Source organism: Corvus moneduloides, chromosome 9, assembly GCF_009650955.1.
Source record: "Corvus moneduloides isolate bCorMon1 chromosome 9, bCorMon1.pri, whole genome shotgun sequence".
Lineage (NCBI taxonomy): Eukaryota > Metazoa > Chordata > Aves > Passeriformes > Corvidae > Corvus > Corvus moneduloides.
Window position 1 is genome coordinate 21618076 of NC_045484.1, and position 23726 is coordinate 21641801.

At 44.4% G+C, this 23726-nt stretch overlaps 1 protein-coding gene across 18 annotated transcripts in view; it reads left to right on the forward strand.

The window, feature by feature from the left end:
- The first annotated feature begins 8738 nt into the window (after positions 1-8738).
- Positions 8739-23726, forward strand: part of PTPRF (protein tyrosine phosphatase receptor type F) — a 378483-nt gene continuing 363495 nt past the window's right edge. For 17 of the 18 annotated variants that reach the window (XM_032117429.1, XM_032117435.1, XM_032117432.1 and 14 more), the window contains exon 1: positions 9024-9124. The gene's annotated coding sequence lies outside the window, so the exon portion shown is untranslated. Of the gene's footprint in view, positions 8885-9023; positions 9125-23726 lie in introns of those variants that run through there. The other variant, XM_032117430.1, reaches the window with a different exon arrangement.

Here is a 23726-nt window from a genome sequence, read left to right on the forward strand (position 1 = left end):
ATCAGCAAAACGGGGAAAGGCCCATCTCAGTGGCAGCTGTGCTCTGTCCCTGATGCTGGGGATGGCAGCAGTGGGTGGAAGGAAGACATCCTTAGATGGGCTTATCTTCCTCCAAGCTGCCTGAAGCAAATCCACACCCAACCACAGCAGCTGAAGCTGGCTTGTGTCCTCTTCTTTGCAGTTTCATTTTTATTAGTTTCGATTGCTCTAAATCAATCCCTAAGACAGTACATGATGCTACAGTGAGCCACAGGAACGCCCAAGGGAACTTATTTGTACAATCATTTTTACAGATCATTTTGTATCTTATGTGAGATTTTGAGTGGCAGTTTTATTTAATGACCACCAAGATGAATTGTCTGAGCATTTGGGGTTCTTTACCTACTTTTTAAAAATCACCAGGTTCATTACACCTCTCCTCCTGAACTCAGTTGTTCCTTTTCATTTTCATCCAGTGGCTGGAGGATAGGGAGAGCAAAACTGAGTCCATCACCTAAACCAAATATGAATCTGATGATCACACTATTTTCTTTCAATATCTTTTCTAAAGTAGAGTTCTTACTGCAGTTGAACCCATCTTCTAGAAGTTATCTTCCTGCTAATATCCCATGGAATGAAAAGTAGAAAAAATTATATAAGACTACAATTTTCCTGGCTTTGTGGATTTTGGGGGTGTACTTTGAAGAGCATCAACAAAGATTTTTTGGGAAAGAGGATACAGAAATGTTCAGACCAGTCCAGCCCAGACATCTCCATGCCCTGCCATGACCAGCAGTGGTTAATGCAGGGGAAGGTGTAAAAACTGACAGGACACGCATGAACTGCTTTGTTCTCAGCATGTTCTGTTTGACCTCTAATAGTTAAAGACCGACTTGCACCAAAAACAGAAGACAGAATACTTCAGGATAGTTTTAGCCATTAAATATAATGCCAAGTATTCTTGGTATCAGAGGAATGTAGCACAGAGATAACATAAAAACTGTGAAAATCTTCAACATACCAGCAGAGTACATTGAAGGGATGAAAGAATAAAGATTGAGGGTGACACCCCTTGTCTCCCGGTCACAGGAAAATCTCACAGACGGAAATTTTACCCAAACAAAACAAAGACTCCAGCACAGCATGTGCAGCCCTCCTTCTTGGGAGAGAATGGGGAGAGAGAACAAATCACCCAAGCCTGACATGAGTCACATCAGTTCATGCATGACTGAAAAGTGCTCAGATACTACAGCCATGAGCCCAGGCCAAGAACCTATTTTAAAAAATAAGGCAAGTGACGTGCTAGAACTGTTAAAAAGACATGGAGACAGAAAAATGTGGGGTAGAGAAATAAAAGTGTGGGTGAGTTCAGTACCTCTGTTTTGGAGTTTTACTTGGAGACAGACTGAGCAAGGAGAGCTTGGAGGTACGGAGAAGACGGCCAGTCCCCAGGGCGGTCACTCAGCTCTGCAAGTGCTCAGCAGGGGAGTGCTTTGGGGATTGTGTGTGTATGTGTGTGTGGATTTGTGTATCTGTCTGTGTGTGTGTGTGTGTGTGTGTGTGTGTAGGAGGAAACATGGCTGGAAAGAGAAGAAAGAGGTAGACAAGCCCAGAGAGCTGCTAGAATGAGGGTCAGCAGATGGGAACAGGCAGGTGAAGTTTGGTTTAGAGGCGGGATGAGGAGGAAGTCTTGCAGCTTTCTGTACAGGCCAGGGTTCAGGCAGGAGATGATCAGGAATGCTCAGCCAACCCATTTAATTTGCTGAGCACACCTAACCCTTCAGTTATGGAGAAATACCATCTCAATGTGCTTTTAAAAACAAACACCAACACCAATCTAATATTTGCAGAGTGACTATGGGAGCCAACTCTTCCCCACTTTCACAGCACAGTTCATAGAAGAGCACTGCAGATCCTTTATTCCTAAATTTTAACAAAGTCTCTACCCTGTTTATAGCCTGTTCCTCACCCGCTTTATTGGTCTTATTTAAACTTGCAGAGAGACATTTTCAAAGTTGGGACACATTTTCCACATCTGTTACTCTGAACACCTTAATGGGAACAGTGCTGAGAAACGACACTGGTATTATCACCACTGAAGCAATTGTATGCTAACAGGCTGCACCTTTCTCCTAGAATCATGATAGAAAGGTTAGTTAAATTTAAACAAAATATATTCCCTTACATTCCAACCATCTTTAATGGGAAAAGCTATAACCTCCCTGATGCACAAAACAGCCCTTGCAGCTGATGCCTGAAGCCTGCACCTGTCATTCCAACAGAGGTGACCTCTGAACAAGAAAGCCATTCTATATAAACACTGAGTTAAGTGACTTTCCCCATGTCTCCTCAAATAACACCTAAATATCTTTTCTTGTCAAAATCTTGCACTTGTCCCATAGTATACACAGTAAATCATGACAACCGGTGACTTATTTGAAGGCTGAAGCCCAAAGCAAGAGGTGCTGGTGTTGAATGACGTGTAACCAGTCACCAGCCTCTAAAATATTAAGCTATAAAATACAAATCTATTTTTACAAAAACAGTGTTAAATGACCTGTCAAGACAGCTGGTCCCTGCTGTGTTTTCTTTTTTTCTTTGGGGTAGCAGAAGGAATTAATTGAAGAAAAAAATCATTAGGGGATGATTTCAGTTTACTTCTATAATACATGCCTGTTCTGCAATAGGGTAGCAAAATTCTGGGAAGCATTTAAGTCCTGCTCAAGCTTATGAGATTAAGCATCACATATCTCTCATTCTGGCCTCTTCCTGGGTGTGAATTCTGCCCTGTGAGCACTGCGAGGATTAGTCCTGCAGACCAGCAGAGGACTGATTCTTGTGCCTACCACTGCCGGTGTTTGTCACGCCACGGTCACACCTTGCAGCACTGTCACCTTCCCTGGCACCGTGACATTCTCATGCTGTTCACATCGCTGCAGCCTGGTCACTGCTCAGAGCTTGCATGCGGAGCTTCGCACTGAGAGAACTCACTGTTGGCTGTAAGAGGAGTAAGTACAAGTCAGCTGTGAAATTCTACTCTGCCAAGTTCACGGCTGCCTGTCGCACTCCAAGCCAGATCTGGCGCCTGTAAAATTTCAGCTAGGAGATCCCAGCTTTCACACACACAGCTGGGCAGGACCCAAACTCCTCCTCTGTGCCTTTACTGTAGGAGACTGCAGCACCCAAATGCTTCTTCTTGACTTCTTCACAGACCTCAGCTGTGGAGCAGAGCTACGATAACTATCCTGTGTCAGAGGGCTTCTGACACCCTCTTGCCATTCACACACACAAGAGGCTGAGATTATCTATTGTGGGGGCAATACTTTATTCTTATCGCTTTTTCAGGACTACAGCTCAAACACTGAGGTAAGAATATGAAACTCGTCATTTAGTGCAACTGGAAAATTTCAGGTCTGATCTTTCAAGTTAAAAAGAAAATTTGGTAGACAGCAATTGTGTCAGCTCCTTTGGGAATATAAATATAAATCCAATGTATTTGTCCTGTTTGCCTGTCATCTGTTGCAGCAGAGCTGTGGTCATTGTGATCCTTCTCCCAGGTACTCTTGCTTTATCTGCTCTCTGAATTACCTTTTTATCTCAGGTCGCTGCTGTCAGCGGATGCTGCTGAATGCAGAACCAAGGGCAGAATCCATCCTGCAGTCAGACATGAAGTTGATGATATGGTCAAAGAAAAGCACCAGATGTGCAATACTATACAATACTAGAAATTGATAAGAGGTGGAGTTCTCTGAGGAAGCAGAAGCCATTTGGGCAGAAACACTTCTCGTGCTGGAGAACAGTATTTTGGGATGTTTGGTTTAATGTGAAACATTTGGCATGACTTCACCTGCTACTTGGCTGCAAGATGAAAATTTGAGGTGGATTTTTATGGCAGAAAGAGGGTGTGGAAAAGTTTAGTCAGCACAAAAGCTTAACCTTGCTAATAAGGTCTATAAATCTGCTGTAAGGATAAGACAGTGCCACTCCCTGTCTCAATACTTTAATCAAAACCCGCTCCTGTACACATAAGCTGTATTAGTGCCATTATTTGTCTCATACTTACAACCCAATATGAACTTTCAAAAGGGAATTGTTTTTTTAAGGTCTCTGAACACAGTCTTCAGTATTTTCTTAACTGCTTCATGGCTTCTTTTAAAATGCTTTCAACATGGTCTGAAAACTGAATATAAAAGTAGGCAGGACTAAAAATTAGTAGGAGGAAAAAAAAGGATTGCGTTGATTTCCAGAAGCTCCTGCTTTCACTGGTGTGAAAGTGAGGAAGGGCGTTCTCAGTCCCCAGATGGATTATCTGGCAAGGCTGAAATCAGACAGAAAGCTTTGATCCAATACCAGGAATCACTGCTCAACAGTTGTTAGGGAAAAACAAAACCCAAGTCTAAAAGCCCAGTCACTCTACAAACCTGGGCCAGGCTGGTATTGCTGCAGCCACCTGCCTCGGATCTCAGTGCAAATCTGTCCCTTCTTTCCTAGGTTGCCTTGATCTGAAAGCTTCTGCTTTCAGTTTTCTGCCGTGGGCTGCCATGCTCTGAAAGCTTGTGCTTTGCCTTTGCACGGGGCTCTAAAAGCCTGTGGGCACCAACAGGGCTTTCAAAACTGAGTCAACCTGTCCTCTGGCACGTGGCAACAGGGCTGGCAGGTGATCTCATTTCTCTGCTGTGCCACTAGCTCCTGTGTGACATTAGCTAAGTCAATTAGCTTAGGCTTGCATCTGTTTTTCACCTCTAAAAGCAGGACAGTAGTAATTTCCTATCCCACAGAAATCCTGTGAAGATAAATACATTAGCTTAAGAAGTGCTCAAATACCAGTGTGATCAGTGCTCCTCTCCATCTCTTTGGCAGCCTGTATTTTGTAGCCTGGAAGCCTGTGGTCTGTCAAACCATGAAGGATTGGAGCTGAAGACCACCAGATCAACTCTTGGATTGGCTGAGCACAGATGTCTTCACAATAAAAGCCGAAAAAACACAGCTTCTCAGGGAACTGACAGGAATGGAAAAAAATGGAGGAGAAGCAAACTTTGGTAGAAAACAAAGAGGAGAGCAGAGACCACTCCAGCAGTAAAGTCACACTATTTTGTGTACTGTTTGCTTTAACTTACGTGTACATGCTGTATTTTACATGATGTATTTCAGTCCTTCCATTACCATTCGTTTAGGGTTAGAAAAGAACACCAAACTGATATTCCTGGGATGTGAACACATGCAGACCATGCTGCAAATACTCATCCGCAGCACTGCTATTCTGAGTAAGTGGTTACCTTTTAGAAGAGTCTTCCATGAGACAACTGCCATTGCTGGAATTTGGCCCTTAGCAGGAGGTAATTTCAATTTTTGTCTTGGTGACCAGCATGTCCAGGGTCGTCTTCTAGCACATTTTATTCAGCCAGGAGCAGAAAACTTTCCCCACTTAATAGTGCCCAAAATATATCTACACACCAGGAGCAAATTTTCTAGTGGTCCTTGATTTTGGTTTGCTTGCTTTTTCTGCAATGATCGTAGCTTCCTGGTTTGGTATGAGGAGCAGGAAGTAAATGAACTATGAGGATTTTTACTCATGTTTATGTGCTTTGTAGGACCTCTAAGGCATCAGTCAAGTGGGGAGCTCCACTGTGCCAAGCTCTATGCAAAGCTACAGTAAGAGAGAGCACATATCCTGACCAGAACTGGTCTGCCAGCTGAGTCAACCAATGCAGAAAGGGAAAAACACTTGTACATGCTTTCTAGAAAGATACATGAAGAACTTAGAGGCCTTGGCAAGGAAACAGAAGAAAATAACACTTTAGCATTGTGACTGCACTATTATTAGAAAACTAACTTTCATTTCTTCAAAACTACATGGTATAGTTAGGCAAAATTAAGGGCAAGTTAGCTTCCTCTTAAAGATTTCTCAGTCCAGACAATTTAGTGCTATGGATGAAGAAACATTAGGGCTGTCTCTCCAAGGCTTCAGTTCCTTCAACTGGAGAATAACAGAAACGGGCAACACAGATTGGTTTTTTATTATTTGGAGCAAAACAGTATTCTAATAATCCTATTTTACAAAGGAAATGAAAGAGTCTTGGGGGTAATATTGAAAAAATGGTGGGCAGTCAGAGTCATGGCCATATGGTCCTCAAGCTGTGCTGTCAAGCAGATCTACAGATGGAGATGTATTATCTTACATGAGCACCAAGTTGAGCATTGCACCAGGCACTTGTGAATCAGACCAGTAGACCTGACAATACAGTTCACAATTACTATAAAATCAGGTGAGAAACAGTCAGCAGCAAGAATACTCCCTCAAAGAAATCCCAGCAGTTGGAGAGAGAACAAGCTTCTGACAGGCTCTGCAACTTACAGATTCAATCCAGAACATTTAGCAAGTTTCGCAACATCTGAAACAAGACGGGAAGTTGTTCTGACAAGTCTTAAAAAAAATCAGCATCCCAGTCTTTTGATTTTATACCAATTTATTATGTTAAAGGCAAACCCCACTGTATCTATACATTAGCTGGCTATCAAGTGACACACAGGACAAGGGTATGGGTGCGTGCATTTACTCTGAGAGCTGGATCAAAGGGAAAGAAGAGCTACCAGGAGCAGTGACCTCCAAATTGAGTACTGCAAATACACAGGGAGACTTTGCTTTCCAAAAAGCTTACCACTGAAATGGCTGGGCAGGCAGGAGCCATGAGAGCTACTGAGACGATACACTTGGATGCTATGTATGAACTGGTGGATCATTCTCAGGGCTTTAGGACTCTTGTACACCTCCTTACAGAATACAGCTCTGGTGACAACATGCCACCGTGTCCTGTACTATACAGGCCCCTGAAGAAGATGCCTTTGCTTTGAGGAGCAGTGCCCCATAACTGTGAAGTCCTCAGAGAGGTAAAGGGATGACAAACCAGCCACCCCGTATCAAGTGGAGCGCAAACCACCAGTGTCTAGTGGGCTTACACTATTCATAGCTTTCCAGGTTTTTATGTCATGCAGGCAATAGAGCACATGGGGGAGTAACAAAGAGTTTAGGGTGGTAGCTGTATAAGAAAACTCTTTGTTTCATGATTCAGATGATTAATGGCTTATGCCCATGGGACAGTCATTTACCTGCAAGTCTTGGCTAGAAGCTTCAGGGCATCAAAAGTTTATGAGGCAGCTCTGTGTCAGTCATATGAATCCACATCTGTGAGGGTGTTTAGGAACCTGCATTTTAGGTGTCTAAAAAGATCTTAAAGATTTATCCTGCAGATTGGCCAGATATTTCAGCGTCTCCACTCAAAAGTTCTTAAACATCTGACAAGACTAGTAAAGGAACACCAAGCCACACATCTTCCACTTTTCAAGTAAACTTCAATAACCTGTTGCTTATACATAAAATGAATGGGGCTCGAGGAGACGTGACCCCACTTAAACTTGCCAGCATGGCTGCTACGTGAGCTGGGGTGCTGGCAGTTCTGTGAATCCCTTCTCTGGAGTATGGATCTCCAGCCTTCCCCATGGTCTTGCACTCCAGAGCATCCTGAAGCAGATCCAAATTTTAACACAGAGAGTGGAGCCCATGGGCACTTTGGCAGTGCTGCATGGCACTCAGCCAGCACCACTTACTCTAAGCTCCGTGGCCTCACTGTGTAATGCACAGAAGGGCTGTTTTGCAGCAATATTTGGATACAGTGTAGGAAGGAAAATATCCCCAGAACCAAAGGCTTTAGGTACCAGAGCTTCCTGTGGTGTGGCAGGGGTGCAAAACTGGCTCTAGGTGCTCAGTTCAGGGCCAAGACAAGTGATGCATGAGGGGCCAGGCATCACATTCAGTAGTGTGAAGTCCAGTGCTCCTAAGAGTGCTTGAGGCAACAATGCCGGGACAGAGGAACCTCTACAAACTATTTGGCTCCTGCCAGCAACCTGGCTGGGGGAGATGAGATGATAACGGCAAAAGATCCACAAAGGAACACAATTACCACATACAAGGAGAAATCCTGGAGACCACAGAGGGGGAAAAAAATCAACATGCCGTGGGAAACGCCTCAGTGACCCCAGCACGGTGCGCAGAGAACGCCAGCAGGGAGAAACCACCGAACACCGTGGTGCTGGCCCGCGCTGACGCAACCCCGGCTCTTAGGAAGGGTTGGGCAAGGAGCCAAAGAGCACCAACACACCCGGTGCAAGGGCCTGACTGACTTAACCCTTCCACCGTCTCAAAAGCCCGCAGAAAATACATCTCAGATTCTCTATTTCTCAGTTCAGGGCTCTGGACGGTGGAGCAGGAAGGGCTGGACGGAGCAGACGAGCAGCAGCGCGCCGGGTGAGCGCACGGGCTGAAACACCGCGAACAGCCACGCCACGGCTAAACCATCACAGCCCGCAACAGGTCCCAGCGCGGCGCTCACCCGCTGCCGCGGAGGAGACCCGCGGGGAGCGAGGAGGGCTCCGCTCTGCCACCCGACCGCCGCTCCTGGCACCTATCGCCGCCACCCCCGCCATCTCGGGTCTGACCCGGTCTGCGACCGGGGGTTAGGAGCGGAGGAACCGGGCGCGGGCAAGGGGGTCCGCTTCGAGGCACGGCGGGGCTGTAGCCCCTTCCCCCGACAGCCGGCCGAAGAGGGCGGTGAAGGCCCCCCAGCTGCCAGTCCGGCTCCTTCCGGCGGCGCCTCCAGAGCGCCCGCCCCGGGCCGCGGCCGCGCCCTCGCCCGCCCCACCGGGCCGCCCCCCGCCCTCCCCCGCCCACACCTGGCCGGGGCGGGCCCTGCCCGCCGGCTGCGGGCCGACTCGGCGGGCAAGGCGGGCGGCAGCGCAGCGTAGCGCAGCGCAGGCCGCGGTAGAGCGGAGCGGGACTCGGCCGGCAGTAGCGCCTCGCCTCGCCGCGGGGCCCAGCGCGGCAGCGGGGGCCAAGCGCAGCGCAGCTCAGGTGAGCCCGCGGGCGGCAGGTGGCGGCGGCGGCGGGGCGGGCTGGGCTGGGCTGGGCTGGCGGCGGGGCGGGCGCGGCGCGCGGCCTCGGCGTGGGCGGGCTGGCGGCGGCGCGCGCGGAGCGCGGTCCCGCGCGGCGGCGGCTGGAGGAGGAGTGGAGCGGAGCTGCCGGCGGGGAGCGGAGCGGGTTCTCGCGCGGCGCCCGGAGGCAGCATGCGGACGGCGGAGCCCCGGAGCCCCGGTAAGTGGCTCGGCTGCGTCGCCTCTCCCTCCTCAGCCTCGTGTCCGGCTTCCGACACGGCGGGATCGTCTCCCTGGGAGCCGCCAAACTCCGCCGCCTGTTGAGCCCCGCGGATCGCCGCCCCCGAGCGATGGCCCCGCCGCCCGCTTCGGCCCCGCCGCCGCCCCGGGTGCCCCGCGGGGGCCGCCGTGCGGTACCGGAGCCTCCCCACTGTCCTCTGGGGCCGCCACGCGGTTTTCCGGCGGCCGCCGGCTGCTCCCCGCGGAGCCTCCCCGGGTCGGCGGGGGGCAGCCAGGCACCTGCCGGAGCCGCGGTGCCGGGGGCGCGGGGATCGCCGCCGCGGCGTGACCTTCCCGGGCGGGCTGCGGCACTCTGGGCACCCCCGGCGGGCGGACCTCTGGCGGTGGGCTCGGGGGGGGGGGGTCGCGCCTCCCGGCGCGCAGCGTCCCGGGCGGGGTGCCTCAGCCGTGTGCGAGACGCGGGGCGGTCGGCAGTGGCCCGAAGCGTTTCCCGCGGCTGGCGCCGACCGTTTCTGCGGCGGGAGGAGGGAGCGAGGGAGGGCGCTGCAGCGGGGGGCGGCAGACCGCGCCTTTCCCCCCGGTGGGGCGAGCCGCCGCCTGGGAGAGCGCGGGGCTGCCGGGCGGCGGCGTCTTGGGTGGCGAGAACAAAGGGCCCCCGGCGGGAGCGGGCAGGAACTCTGCCGCTGCTCCCGGGGTGCCAGCTCCCCAAACCGGGGTGGGGGTATTCATCCCGTTCTCCCCCCGTTCGGCGTCCTGGGGGAGTGCGGCTGCAGCCTCCGCGGGGCCAGCTCCTGCCCCGCAGCCGCCTCCGCAACCTGTTGTGCCGCCTGCCTGGTCGGGGGTGCCGATGGGGCGGGCAGCGCTCCCCCGTGGGACACCCGGGGGGGCGGGCGGGCTCGCGTGGAGCGGCGCGGGGTGGGCGCAGGCAGCCCGCGGCGAGCGGGAGCCGAGGCTGGAGGCGAAGGCAGTGGGCGGGTGCGTTTGCCTTCGCGATGGTTTCTGCTCCCACAAACTGCTAAGACCCAACTTCAAGCAGTTCAAATAGCTGGCGTAAATTAAATTGAATGAAAGAAAGTGTTTCCGCGCTGTTAAAGGTCTGTTCCCGCGAACCTCTTGTGTGGGAAAGATGTGGTCTGTTTCCAGGAGACTGACTGGGGCAGCTGTTTTAAAGCGTTTTGGAGTTTCGTGTTTATTTCATATGTAGCCAAAGGAAGCCGTATTGTCAATATCAAATACAGTATTCTCTTGTCGAGTTTAAAATGGAGCTGTAAAAAGTGATTTGGGCTGACGATAACTGGATAATCAAAGCTTCAGTTGGATATTTGTTGGTTTAGAGATCTCTGAAGGCAGCTAACTTGTGCAGGGACAGTGAACAAATAGAGTTTCCTTATGCTTTTTCTGTAACCACCTTTGTTCATTTTTCAAGGTAAATGCTAGGGAAATGACAAATTTAATTTAAGATTACCAAGGTCCTGTGCTGCAAATGACTTATCTCCGTGTCTGGTTACTGGGTGATTGTTCCAAGACTGCCAGTTTGGCTTTGAAAACAGATTTTTAAATAAAGTCCACTGCATTCATTATGATAATGCAGGAAATGTGTGGCTCACGAGGTTGGTTTTATGGAAGGAACAAGTGTACTTTAATCCTGATTTTATTATTTCTTCTGTGGTGGTTTGCTGTGAGACTGAGGACATAAGAGTAATAGATATCTGTACTGGGAAGCGCATGATCAGCAATCTGAACTTCGAAAGCAAAGAGTAAAATCTGTGTGGCAAAGCAGCCAGTTTGTGATCTGAATGTGTGGTGGGTGACAGTGTTGAATTATTTAAGTTCTCAGTTTCTGCCTTTATCCAACTGTCTTAAGGTGCAAGTTTCTTAGCCTACGTCTAGCTGTTGACATAGGATGCAACATGACCGCATATATGGAGGGGTTAAAACAGCTTATGGCCAAAAAGTTAACACATAACTTCAGATCAAGAGGTTTTTATATACAGTTTAGTTACAAATATTGCCATCAGCCCTTGTCTTTGCATGTGCATGTCAATGAATATGTCTTGGCTACATACTGGTTGGGGCCGTTAGCAAAATAGTAGAAGCCACAGACAACATTTTATTCTCATTCATGTTGCCAGTGAAAATGTCAGTTTCTGGAAAATCAAAGTAGAAGCTCTCCTATGTTGTATATTGGTTGTGGGTTGAGAGGTATGCAGGTATTCTTAATTTTATTTTTTTAAACTAAGTCCTGCTTTTGGGAATGTGAGATAATTGTCATTGGCAAAAGCAGAGAAGACAGTCAAAGCTTGTGATTATAAAGAGAAAGATCTAAGCTTGTGGGTAACGGAGAAGAAATGTTTTCCTCTTTGTGTCCACATAATGCAGGGCTGTGGGAAGATATGCTTAATGAAGATGATTATTGCTGTGGCTTTCCATAAATCCACTTGTAATGGAGGCTTTGTACAGTTACTTCTGAATCTGTACATTTAAAAACTGCAAATAGCGATAATGGAGTTGGCTAATAGCAGACTGTCAAGTAAGTGCAATCCTTGTGATAATGTTCAGCCATAGATCTCCATTTAAGCATTACTTTTAAGCAGAAAATGTTTCTTGTAGGTCATAGTATATGCAGTTGGGAGGAAAAAACCCCCGAGTTGTTGCTGCCCATTCTTGAATCTTAACCAGGTGACTCTAATTGGGCAAAGGGTGCTTTTTCTCTCCAGCTTTTTATCAGATAGCAGGAGATGTACAATTCAGTAGATCTGTTTGATATGAGTTTAGGTAGTGGAAAGGAATACTAATAATAACTAGCTCTAAGAGACTGACTGAAGGAAGTTTACCTGAACAGTAAACGTGTGGCTGTATGCAAATTAAAATTGGGACTTGTGCCTGTTCGAGAATGGCAAACTCCTGGGAAGCATTGGCATGAGCTGGATGCCACCACATGATAGTCTGAGTCTGAGCTGATCTTGTTAGTAGTATTAATCAGGACAAATCTTTCTGTTTCTGTGGTTTTTTTAGTGCTTCTTAGAAACCAGGGTTGAGAGTTAAATTACTCATGTCTGTTTTGCAACTTAAAAGGTGAAGTTAGGATAGTAGGGAAACTTTTTAATGTGGTATCTTGCCCCAGTACAGAAGGATGTAAAATCACCTGTTATTTTCAAGGAAAGCACTTGTAGTAGCTACTGGCTGTTTCATATAGTGTTCTGAATGAATGCAGTTTTTAACTTATGTAGCTAAGAAGCAGCTTTTGAAGGAAACTGACAGGAGAGTTGCTTATGTTTATGTTTGGAGTAATTCATTGAGAAATATTTGTGATGCTCTCCATCATTGCTTGCTCTCCTTTAAAAGCAATGCTTTGACTTTCATCATTCATACAGTATATGAGGGTTCCTTATGTGGATTTACTTCAGCTCAAAATCTGACCCTAAAAGTAAGCTTTGTTTCTACAGACCTTAGTGCAGTGTTCAAACCCAAAAGACATGCTTCCTTTCCAGTAAAAACTTGTAATTACACGGGGTGGTAGCGAACTGGAAAGTATTGCAAAACATATGTAAGAATACTGTCGTGCAAACTCTAAAACTGACGAATGACTCACTGTGCCAGTGCTATATCAAATTCTATCTATACACAAGGTTTAAATGACAAGTTTACTTTAGGCAGGGAATATGCAATTTTCTTGTACTCTTCCCTCATCTAATGTCAAGTGAGCTTAATGAAATGGTGCATGTGGGCATACAGGAGGTACCAGTTGTAGAGCTTTAATGAGCAAGGTGAAAAAGCACTGCTTGGCTCTATTTGTTAAGGTGATAGATATAACTACTCTTACATTAAAATGAAGTTCATGGTACTGATGCTTATTTTGAGACGTATTTTTTTTTTAATGTACCTCATCATCATTTGTTTATGTGTGTTTACTAATGTTGGTTCTATTTTTGTTTTCTTTCGGAAAGAGTATTTGGCTTTTAAGCAGCATATCTGTTCATCATTACATATTCATATTAGTTGAATTTTTTAACTGACAATTTGGCAGCATTTTTGTGAACATAAAATTCAGGTCACTGCCAAAATGAAAATGGCATAATGGTCAGCATGGGTAAGGGGCTCATGATTGTAAAGAGGAGAAGGCCACCTTGCACTGCAGCAACACGGGTTTTATTCATGCCTTTGACACTGTCATTATGAAAAGCTTCACAGAGCTTTGGAGAGCTCTCCCAAAAAAACAGAACATGTTAACAGGCAGTAACATCCTGTACCTGGGAAGCCTGTGTGAGCTGGGAGAAGAACAAGGAAGAGTGGAGTGTAGGTATCAGAGTCTTGTGCTGCTACACTGTGTGTCTCACGTGTATGTGTGTGTATCATCTGTGGAATCCCAGCCTGCCAAGCTAAGGAACCCAGCAACCACTCAACGTTAGGAGGAAGAGAAACCCAGTATTGACTTGGCCCTAGGTAGAAGACTTCAAACTGTTCACAGTCTCTTCTTTTAATTTCTAATTTAGCCATTCTGCCACAAAGCCTGTCCCTTCTGCTCTCTGTTAATCATCATCTTTCTGGGCAGGGGAAAAGATGCCTTGGTCTTCGCCTCGTGTTGATCATGAGAACTTAGTGACCAATGCCTGCAAGTGTTGCTGTCTGTAGGAAGGTCGAAGTCTCCTGGGACTGTGAAAGGAGGCCAAATAGGGGATGCTATTTAATGTCAGTGTGCGCACAACGTTTATACACCTGTGCCTTAGCAGAAAAAAAGAGTGAAACAGGTCTTGCTCCTTCAAGGACTCAATTATCTGAGAACTTTATTCTAAAGATTGGAAATACAGAGATAAGTAATGGTTTTTGGAGCAGAGGATGGAAGCAATGTTTATAAAAAGCCTGGTTGAGATCAAAATTGACAAAAATATCTCCTAATATCTGGGCACTGTACTCGGAGGAAGCTCTGTTTGGATGCTTTAATGAAGTGCAATCCACTGTGTAGCTGAAATAGAGCAATACCATTAATCTGGGAAGGAATAGGATGGTCCCATTCTTATTCTTGTCCTTTAGCAGGCATAGAAGCTTGCAGTTTACAACCTGTCCAAAAGACATTTATTTCTTGGCACAAAATTTCAGCTGCAGCTGGCAAGTGGGTAAGTACCTTCTTCCAGCATTACTGAGAAAGAGGAATTATTTAGGTTGGCACAAGAAGTTTATAGTTTGGAGTTGTCACATGAAATTGAACAGAGGAAAAACATGAAGGCCGGGCATGTGGCATTGTTCTTTCAAAAGCAGTGCTGGAAATCCAGTCATCACTCGAAACCAAACAAAGCATGCATGTGCTTGACCATGGTGAGGAATTATCTGTTGGCTTCATAGGCCTCTCTCTTATTTTTTTTTTTTTTCCCTCCTGCAAGTGTTGTGTTTAACACCGAATTGCATGTGTGTATACAAAGAATAACATCTGTTCTATTTTATGAGATCCACAGAGCGAGGTTGCTTTTCTATCCCTCCTGTGTATGGATTCTTCTCTCATGTGTCATCCTTGCTGCTGAAGGCAGCCAGGCACTTGAGCTTTTTAATATCTTTTCTCTCTTTAGGGGAAGGAAGTTATTCATGGGATGGTACTTGATTTTTTTCAGTTAGATTTCCTCACAAAATTATATCTTACAGTGTTTTGGAAAAGACATTATTTTCCTACAGAGTTTTCTGAGTAGGTAAAGAAGTGGGATGATCTGCATCTGTTTTTCTGGAGGAGTTTTGGTAGTTGTTTTATCAATGGGTTAGATTTTCTTCTCCCTAGATGCGTTTTGATAGGATGATTAATTGGGAAGATAATGAGATCTGAGAAGTATGAAAAAGGCTAGTCTAGTGTTTAGATTTTAGGTTATATATTTTAAAAATATATATTTTACCTGGAAAATACTGTGCTTTTGATCTTTTGTCTTGAAGAATAACCATAGAAGTGGCAAAGGAGCCTTTTGGACACAGTGAGTTAAGAATGTGTTGAGGTGTTACATACTTGGAAGATGTGAGATGGGTGCAAAGGAGAAAAAAGTGACCTTGTTTTTAGATGGAGTTGTTGCCTTTTTACAAACTACTATTTTCTTCAAATGCAAAGGAGTTATGTTTGTTTATATCTTATTAAGTAACATTTGTTTCACCAAATTTGATCAAAGGTTTAGTTGTTGCAGAATCAATAATAATTCTCTTACCTTAAGGAAAAATCTGTAATTTATGAATGTACTGTCTGTTGTATTTTAACTACTTGTACTATAAAAAATTACACAAATTGACTAGAAGATGCACACAAATTCCAATAATACATTTATCATGTCAAAGTTCAGTGAAATATGAAACATAATTACCATAAATGAAGAAAATTGGCCTGTTAAACCTATGAACTAGAAGGCGTGGAAATAATTTTGTAATATATATTCTCAGTGGTTTTGTTGAGACTACTTTGGCACCACCAAAATTCCTTTACAGTCTGTGTATGCTAACCCCTGTGTTATGTGGTAAAAAAAGTACTTGTAAACTTGTACTTAACCTCGGGATGAAGCATGTATTTTTGGACGTGAATTTTAGATATTGAATGTCTCCTTGCTGTGGACTTGCTCATGAGTAGCTTCCAATTAATAAAATGCAGATTTGAAGATTTACACCTGGGGACACAAGTATTTCAGCAGATTTTATGGTGTTACTGCTTCCATTCTGCCTCTTGACGCAGAGGTGGGATTACAAACTTTTGTAGGAAAGTTTTTCTCCTTTAGTATACTTGTGAGGTGGGAGTCTGGCTAACAGCTCATTAGTGTGTGTTTTCTCTGGATTCTACTATGTCTTTGGATCATGTGAAACTAAACTTTATGCTTTTGGTGTACTGTTAAGGTAAAGTACTCATTTGAGGCCTTTTGGCTCAAAAAAAGAGCGCATTTTAGACTAGGCTGTCAGTTAGCCTAATTTTCTGGAGTCTGTCCCATTGCAGAGGGTTCATTTCAACACAGGTCAGTAAGTGCTGGATCCTACTTCTTCACTCAGACAGGCCAAGACAGAGAGCTTGCAGAAGCCTGTAGCATGGCTGTGATTTCAGCAGCTGTTTTTGGGTGGGTGCAGAGTGTAAGTCTCTTACTCACAGCTGGATTTTGGATGAGACTGAAGCTAGTGTGGCCTCTCGTTGCCCCCATGCTGGAGCCGGCAGGTGCTGTCCTTAGCATGGAGGTGTTGCCTCCTCCTGCCAGTGAACATCTTGCTCTCCTTTGCCTTCTTTGCTGCTGATTTCCCTGGCTGGCCAGGTGTGTGGCCAAGGCTGTCATGGTCAGGGCCACCTCTCACCTTCGCCCAGGAGAAATCCATGGAAGTGCAGCATGTGTGCCTCCACGATAAAACCCCAGCAGCTCTCTAGGAGCAGGCTGGTTCTGCGGATAACTGTTCTTAGCTCCTACCATGACTCTGACCTGAAGCAGCTTCTTTGTAAACAAGATAATAAAGTGTGCTGCTATACTTACCTCTGTGCCAGTCTCTTTCTTATGCCTGTGGAAGAAACAAGGAGCATAATTAATTATAAAAAGGAAGAGTTCTGAAGCATTGCGTGGCGGCCGGCTGTCATGCTCTTCTAGTGATCCCCCATCCTGCTGTCAGAAAGCTGGGCATCCTTTAGGACACAGCAGTATTTTGCTGAAGAGTGATCAAGGGCTTCTTCATTGGCCAGAACCATCAAGGTAGGTGGGCAGATGTTTGTTTTAAAATGACTTGCACAGAGTTGCTGGGCTCAGCAACTTGACTGCAGTGATGAAAATCATCTTTAACACACTAGAAATCATGAATTGTGTTTTGTTTGCTTAGATCACTGAGTGTTTAGGGCAGGCACCATGAGTTGTATGGTGTTAAAGAATACGTTACACAGCAGTTGCATTGCTGGAAAGCATTTGTAAATGTAAGTTTGAATTATAGAGATGTATTTTTTCCCCTATTAAACTTTGAAGAGTTGCGCTTTGAAGACCAGTGAATTTTTGATGCTCTTAAACATTGTCTACAAGGAGCAGGTGAGGGATCTCCTGGCTTTCTGTTTTGCCTTTTTTTGTTTTCCCCCATTTTTTTTCTTTGAGCTGATATTTGTTTGTTGGTTTTAGATGCGACAAGAAATGCAGACATTCTGGTTTTGGAATTTGAGCGATAGGATGGGCTGACATAACTGCGTAGGTTATAAATAAAGTATGAGCTCTGGAATACTGGCTTTCTTAGTATCTGAAGGGAGTTATCAGGCTCCTGGATTTTTGTTGCACAGTGTAATTAAAATAAACACTACAATGCTAATCATTTATGTATTTTTGCCTGTAGGTAAAGTTTTAAATTGGAATTAGCTATAGTTCAGTGGAACTGGATTTTTTTGGTGGTGGTGTGGGTTTTTTGGGGGTTTTTTTTGTTTGTTGTTTTATTATTATAATGTTGCCTGTTTACAGTCTAGTGATATTTCAGTGAGAGTGCATGAAGAATATTGCCAGGCAGATTAGTTTATATTTTTATTGTATATTGTAGTAACGATGTAATTATTGCTTTTAACAGAAATGCCTGACTTGAGTGTTTAATTCTGTCAGGCTCAAGCAGTCACTGATGAGGAGATAAATGATAGGTTATATGTAGAAGTGGGTTTGCAATTATTTGCTGCTTTTGGAAGAAAAAAGAGATGCTTTGTTTCTGTCCAATGACTAATGTAGAAAATCAAAGTGGTGCACCAGATGTTTTTTTCTAATGGCTGTGGTTCAGGGTCTTTTTTTTGTAGAGAGGAAGGTTTTGACTGAGTTTGTCCCTTGGTTTTTGAAGTTTTTCCTGCTTGTTAATGCAGCACTCTTCTACTCCGGACTTCTCTGGGGACGGGCTTTATGGAAAAGCTCCTTTCCCAACCACTTGTGCCTGTCTCAGCTCCCTGTCCATCACGAGGTGGAGAGGCAATGACATTTTTACAGCACGGGCTGATCACTTCCTTTCATTTGTGTTTATTTCATAGAATTCAAACAAGAATAAGTGTTTTGCTTTATTTGTTGATGTCTGATTAGGAATTAGTGGAAGAAACTGAATCGCGGGTGCGATTAACGGTAGGTTTTGTTTCTGATGTATGAAAGGACTCATTGTCTGAGGCTTTTCCTCCATCGTGCTCTGCCTAATCCTGCTGAAATCACACTAACAATGGCAGCGCTCGAGGCTCCTCGTCTTGTTTTCCTGCGTACTTAATCATACAGCTGGAAAAATTTCCTCTTTCAAGGGATGGTTGCTTCTTGTACTTATTCTGCGATCATGTCGTAGGGGCCTTGCTGTTAAGGTGGGCATTAGTTTGGGGGCCCAGGAAGGAGAGGGTCATTAATCCAAAATGTGAAAACTGATCTAATTTATTCTACATTTGGGTTTCATATATGGGCCTTATGGTTTTGTTAATGTTGTCTGTCAGCTACTTCTTTGCAGCTGTGGCTGAAGGTGAGCTGCCTCATTCCAGCTTTTAGTTCCTCCCAACTTTCTGTTAGATCAACTTTCTGTATTTGCTGTGTAGTACTTCTGCACGGAGGAGCTTCAAAATTGTTCAGTGTATGCTTTCAAAAGCAATTAAAAAAGTTTGAGGTTTATAGAAATGAAGACGTTTCTAAAGTACATACTAAGTACACATAACAGACATGACTGTTATTCTTTCAGGAAAAACCCAGAATAAACACAATATCCCACCCCACGAACAGCTTTTCTTTGCCTCTGAATCAGGTTGTCATTGCAAGGTCTTGGAATGATTTAAAAATATAAAAAAACCTCCCCTGAGGAATCTATTAAAAATTATTTGGTTCACTGAACATTCAGTGCACGTTCAGTCTTGGAATCCATTACATGCCCGTAGAAAGACTTTAAAAATCCTCTTTGACGAAGTTGGTCTGAGTTGTGTCCCTTTGGCAGGTGGGTGTGAGCGAATTTCATTGCTTTATTTTCAAAACAGAAGTGTGTGGAATTAATATTGATTTTTATTATAGCTGCCTGCTAGTGCCACTGTATCCAGAGGTCACATGTCAGCTCTGCTTTTATAGTGACAGCTTTTCCTATTCCTTTAGTTGAAGTCTGTAGTTGTGGAGTTCTGGAAATAATTGGGAAATGCTGGGGGTTTTTTTCCCTTTGAATCCAATTTGTAAAGCTTTATTACCTAAAATTAAATTCTTATCAGGTTGAAATGGTGCATAAATTCTTGTTGAATGGAGACAAATGCTGTTAGAAATCGGTGAAACTAAGCTATATTTTAATCCTAGATTTATTTTCATTTCCATTGTCATACACTGAAAACACTTTGCATCTACTTTGTCCATCCGTATTGGCGTTTTTTTGTTCGGATAAGTTTTAATGGTTAAGTCTGGGAGAGATGTGTATTAGATTCCCACTCACAGTGCAGCTGTGTGCTGTGACACGGGTTATATTTCCAGGTACCTAGTGTAGGTGTTGTCGGTTCCCATCAGCATGTGCTGCTTTTGTGTGCTGAAGAGAGTTGTCATATTATTCAGCAAAATGCCTTTTTTTTAAAGAACTTCCCCACATTTTCAGCTCATGATGGAGAGCTCTGGTGTCTCTTTGTTAGGTTCTGTATGCAGATATTCACAGTTGCTCACAGCTTGGTAGTTTTTCAGAGTCTAAAGTCAGGTAAGGACTTAAAGAGAACACAAATAATGGGCAGTCCCTCCGGATATGCAAGTTTATTTGATTAACCCATCTGACCCACAGCATTGGAGAGCAGTTAAATATTTGGACAGTCAGCAGTCCTGTTAGTCATGTTTCATTAGGTGACGGCCTCCTCCATTTCGAGGCTGCTCTGTTTTGCTGCCATTGCCAAGTCTTGTGAGATCTTGAAAAGGAGTCGTGTGGGGGCACGGCGGGTGCTTTTGGGGTTGCCAAAAAGGAGGAGCTGGGAGGTGTGTCACTGCCAACAGCATCATCTGCAGTGGGATGGGAATCAGGGGCAAGGGAGAAAATTGTTAATTGCAGATTGTCAACGCCATATGGATTAGCTGGTAGATAAAGTTACCAACCTAAGCAGAAACAGCAGTGCTGCCCTGAGAAGTGTAAAAGACTTGTCAAAACCTAATCTAATCTCCTGCATTAACTGTATATTGTAATAATGGATAAATGAATTTCCAGCAAGCTGAGATAGTCCAATTTTAATAACTTCTTGAAAAATCAAAGGGAAGTATTGCGCTGGAAGAGGCATATCACAATTATCCAAATTTCCTTCCATGGAACTGTTTTTAATTTTATGTGAGTGTATACTAATGGTTTAAAAACTCATTTGTCTCCTTGTCAGCAGCTTGACCGGTATTTTAATGCAAAGGACATGTTATTATCTTGAACTGGTCTTGTTTTTCAATGGGCGTAGCAGCCAGCTGGAAAATTGTTTGACTTTTTAACTGCTGTGGTTTTGATGCAGTGTCTACTGTAAGAAAGTAAAATTTATTTAAAATCAGTGACGCTTTTAATTGTTGTGTTTCCGTTTAGATTCAAGGGGAGGGGAGCAGATGTTTATGCTGAAGCACTCAGTCTTGCCCTTTTTCTAAAGATCTTTGGTAATTCGCTCTATTAGAGCTAGGTAAAATTCCTGTCCTTAAAATCTGAGGAAAGTAAGTAGGAAACAGCTGCTGCAATTTTAACTTGGTGCATTTCTGGATGCCTTGCTGAAGGTGTTCTGATAGAAATATGTCTAGTAAGTTTTATGGAAGAAAAACCTAGTACAAAAAAACCCAAACAAACCCCCTTGGGATTCAAATGTGGTTTTAAAAATTATGTTAGTGCCTTTTTGTCTGTTCTAGCAAGAAAAGAATATGATTATAATGTGTTTTCATTATAAAGGTTTTGTGAGTGACTAAATGGGATTCAGCTCTGAATTCCTGACTTTGGAGTGTCCAAATTGTGCATAATTAACTTAAAAGTCAGATTTTTGGAGACTCAGATGTTTCACAGGAAAACTAATGAGAAGTGTAGTGTCATGTACTGCTCTTTTCAGTATGGTTTTCTCACCTGAAATTACTGGGTTATAAATATTTAAAATGGAAAATGGTTCTGAAATGAGCTGTGAACAAGTATTCTACTGTATTTGTGGTCTCGAAGTGAAAAATGCTTTGATTAATAGAGCCACTACATTTGTTTTTATGGTAGTTTGCTGTGACACAAACGTAGTTTCTCGGTGTGCTTAAAAGATGTAGGTTTGGCAACGTTCCTGCCCTGTCTTTTCACCTAATTGCTTTATGAGTTTGCATATGATCTTGTTAATTAAATTGTTTTCGCATGATTGCTGAAGCATCTCAGAATGGGTAAAAAGTGCTCTTTATGGACAAAAGCGTTGATGGTTTGGTATCAGTTGTGTGGAGGGTGTTGGGTGCTGCTGTTAGAGGGGGTCAGCGCCCGCCTGGGGCAAGGCAGTTGTCTGAGCCATCGGAAGGGAAAGCAGAATTGTTTGGCGTGGTGTGAAATAACTTGCACAGCTCAGTTTTGCAGTGCAGTTTTTGTGTGCACTGGGATGAGGAACAAATGTGTTTGCGGAGTGGCTTTCTCTGTTAATGGTGTGATACAGGTTTGTGCTCTCGCCTTGGTTGGAGGGGACAACAGCAGGTGTCTGTCAGGTTGTCACTGGCTTCTGATGCTGCTCAGAAGGGTTGGCTCCTTCTAACCAGCTATGGATAAGTGGAAATGAATGACTTCACAGGCGGCCTAAGGTAAAGGCAAGTGTCACTATGAAGGTAACTCCAGGAGACCGATCCAAGCCTGCAGCTGTGGCTCAGTTTTCTGAGCTCTGGCCGTGACCTTGGATGTGCATGGGTGAACTGTGAGAGCTGCTGACAACTCACAGAAATCCTGGATGGATGCGTGGCCTCTCACTTTGTTTAATAGTGAATTTTTTTTCTTTTTGGAGGAGGGACGGAGAGTTCCCAGCTACAATGCTTTTCAGATCCTTATTTGAAAGTGTTTTAAACAAGGGACATCAGAAGCTGAGATACAAAGCAACCTTTTGAAGTTAAAAGTGGGTCTGCATGAAAATGAACTGCTTGTCTGTGAAAAGAGTCAAGTGTGAAAGGATAGGATGGTTTCACTAAATGAATTTGATAGTCTGAATAAGTATGGTGAGGCAGAGAGGAGAATCTGGAAAGGTCAGGACTGAGCATGTGACTCTAGATGAGGCAGTGGAAAGACATGAAAGGAATTGTGTGGAAATGCCTTGGTTTTTTTTTTTTTTTTTTTTTTTTTTATTTAGAAACGATTTATTTATTTTGGAGAAGGTGGTCATAAAAAGGGAACTTTAGAAGCTTGCTGCAGAGAAGCAGGGAATCTGATTCCTCTGGGATCTTGTACCTTTTTCATTTAGCCATTGTGGGGTTTCAAATAACTCAAAGATCAAAGCCTAAAGGAACTGCTTGTTACGTGTGCAGTCCCATTTGTAGGACTTCTCTGTCCTGCATGTTCTCTGCAGTTGAGTGCTTCAGCAGTTTTTTGTCCCAAGTAGATTTCTTATTATTGCTGTCTCGTTTTCAGTGATTCATGTAACTTGGAGATTTTAACTCAAATGATTTATGACATGTTTTCTAGGTTCCTGATATTGCTTAATATTCCTTAATAAAGGAAATTTGATTTGTGAGAGATCTGCATTTGGTGTAGATAAATGTGAAATGATTTGCACTGGTAGCAGGAAACTGTCTGAACTTTTTGTACAAAGTATGGACTCCAGGTTAACTGTCACTACTCGTGGGATCTTGATACCCACAGTACTACTGTCAAGTTATCAGCTCTGTGCTTAGGAGTGATTAAAGAGAGCATATCAAATCTTACAAAATGCTGTTGAAAGGGTAAAGAATAAGATACAGAACATTATTATGCCATGTCTGAATCTATGGTTTGTCCATGCATTGGATACTATTTCATCTCCCTTTCATCTCAAGATGAGAGCATCTAGAAGAACTGTGGGGAAAAGCAACACGAGTCGTTAGAGACCTGGAATGGCTTCCATGTGACAAATGTTCCATGTGACTGGGAAAGGTGTGGTTGAAGAAGGATGTCACAGAGGTCTATGAAATCATGACTAGCTTGAAGAGAGTTTGGCTGTTTCATCTGCCAGTGTGTAAGAGCCAAGAAGAAGTCAGACAAACTTTGAAGGAGTCAGGTTCAGATCCTGGCAGGAGGAAGTCATTCTTCATGCACCTAGAATGTTCTGCACATTCTTCAGGCAGGTAAGCCTGGAGAGCTCCTGGAAAAGGTCTTCTGGGGACTACTTGGTAGACAAATGCAAGTCTAAGAAAATCTCTACCAGTGAAAGTATTGAAGGCCACAGATGTGCTTGGGGGAAAGTGCAGATGTGCTCATCCTATTCTTCCTCTTCTCCAGCCCTGTGCTTAGAGGCTGTATTGGAGACAGGGTGTTGGGGTGACAGGGCCTGTGGTGTGACCAAGCACGTCTGTCTTTGTTTGTCCTGTGCTTTGCCATGAACTCCATGAACTTTGTGTCCACAGTTTGCTTAACATAGAGCAAGCCCTCTGCAGTAAAGCCTTTTCTGTGGATTTGCTTGAGCAATAGCAATGAATAGTTAAGCTGCAGCTGGCAAAAGCTGAACGCAAGAAGGGGGA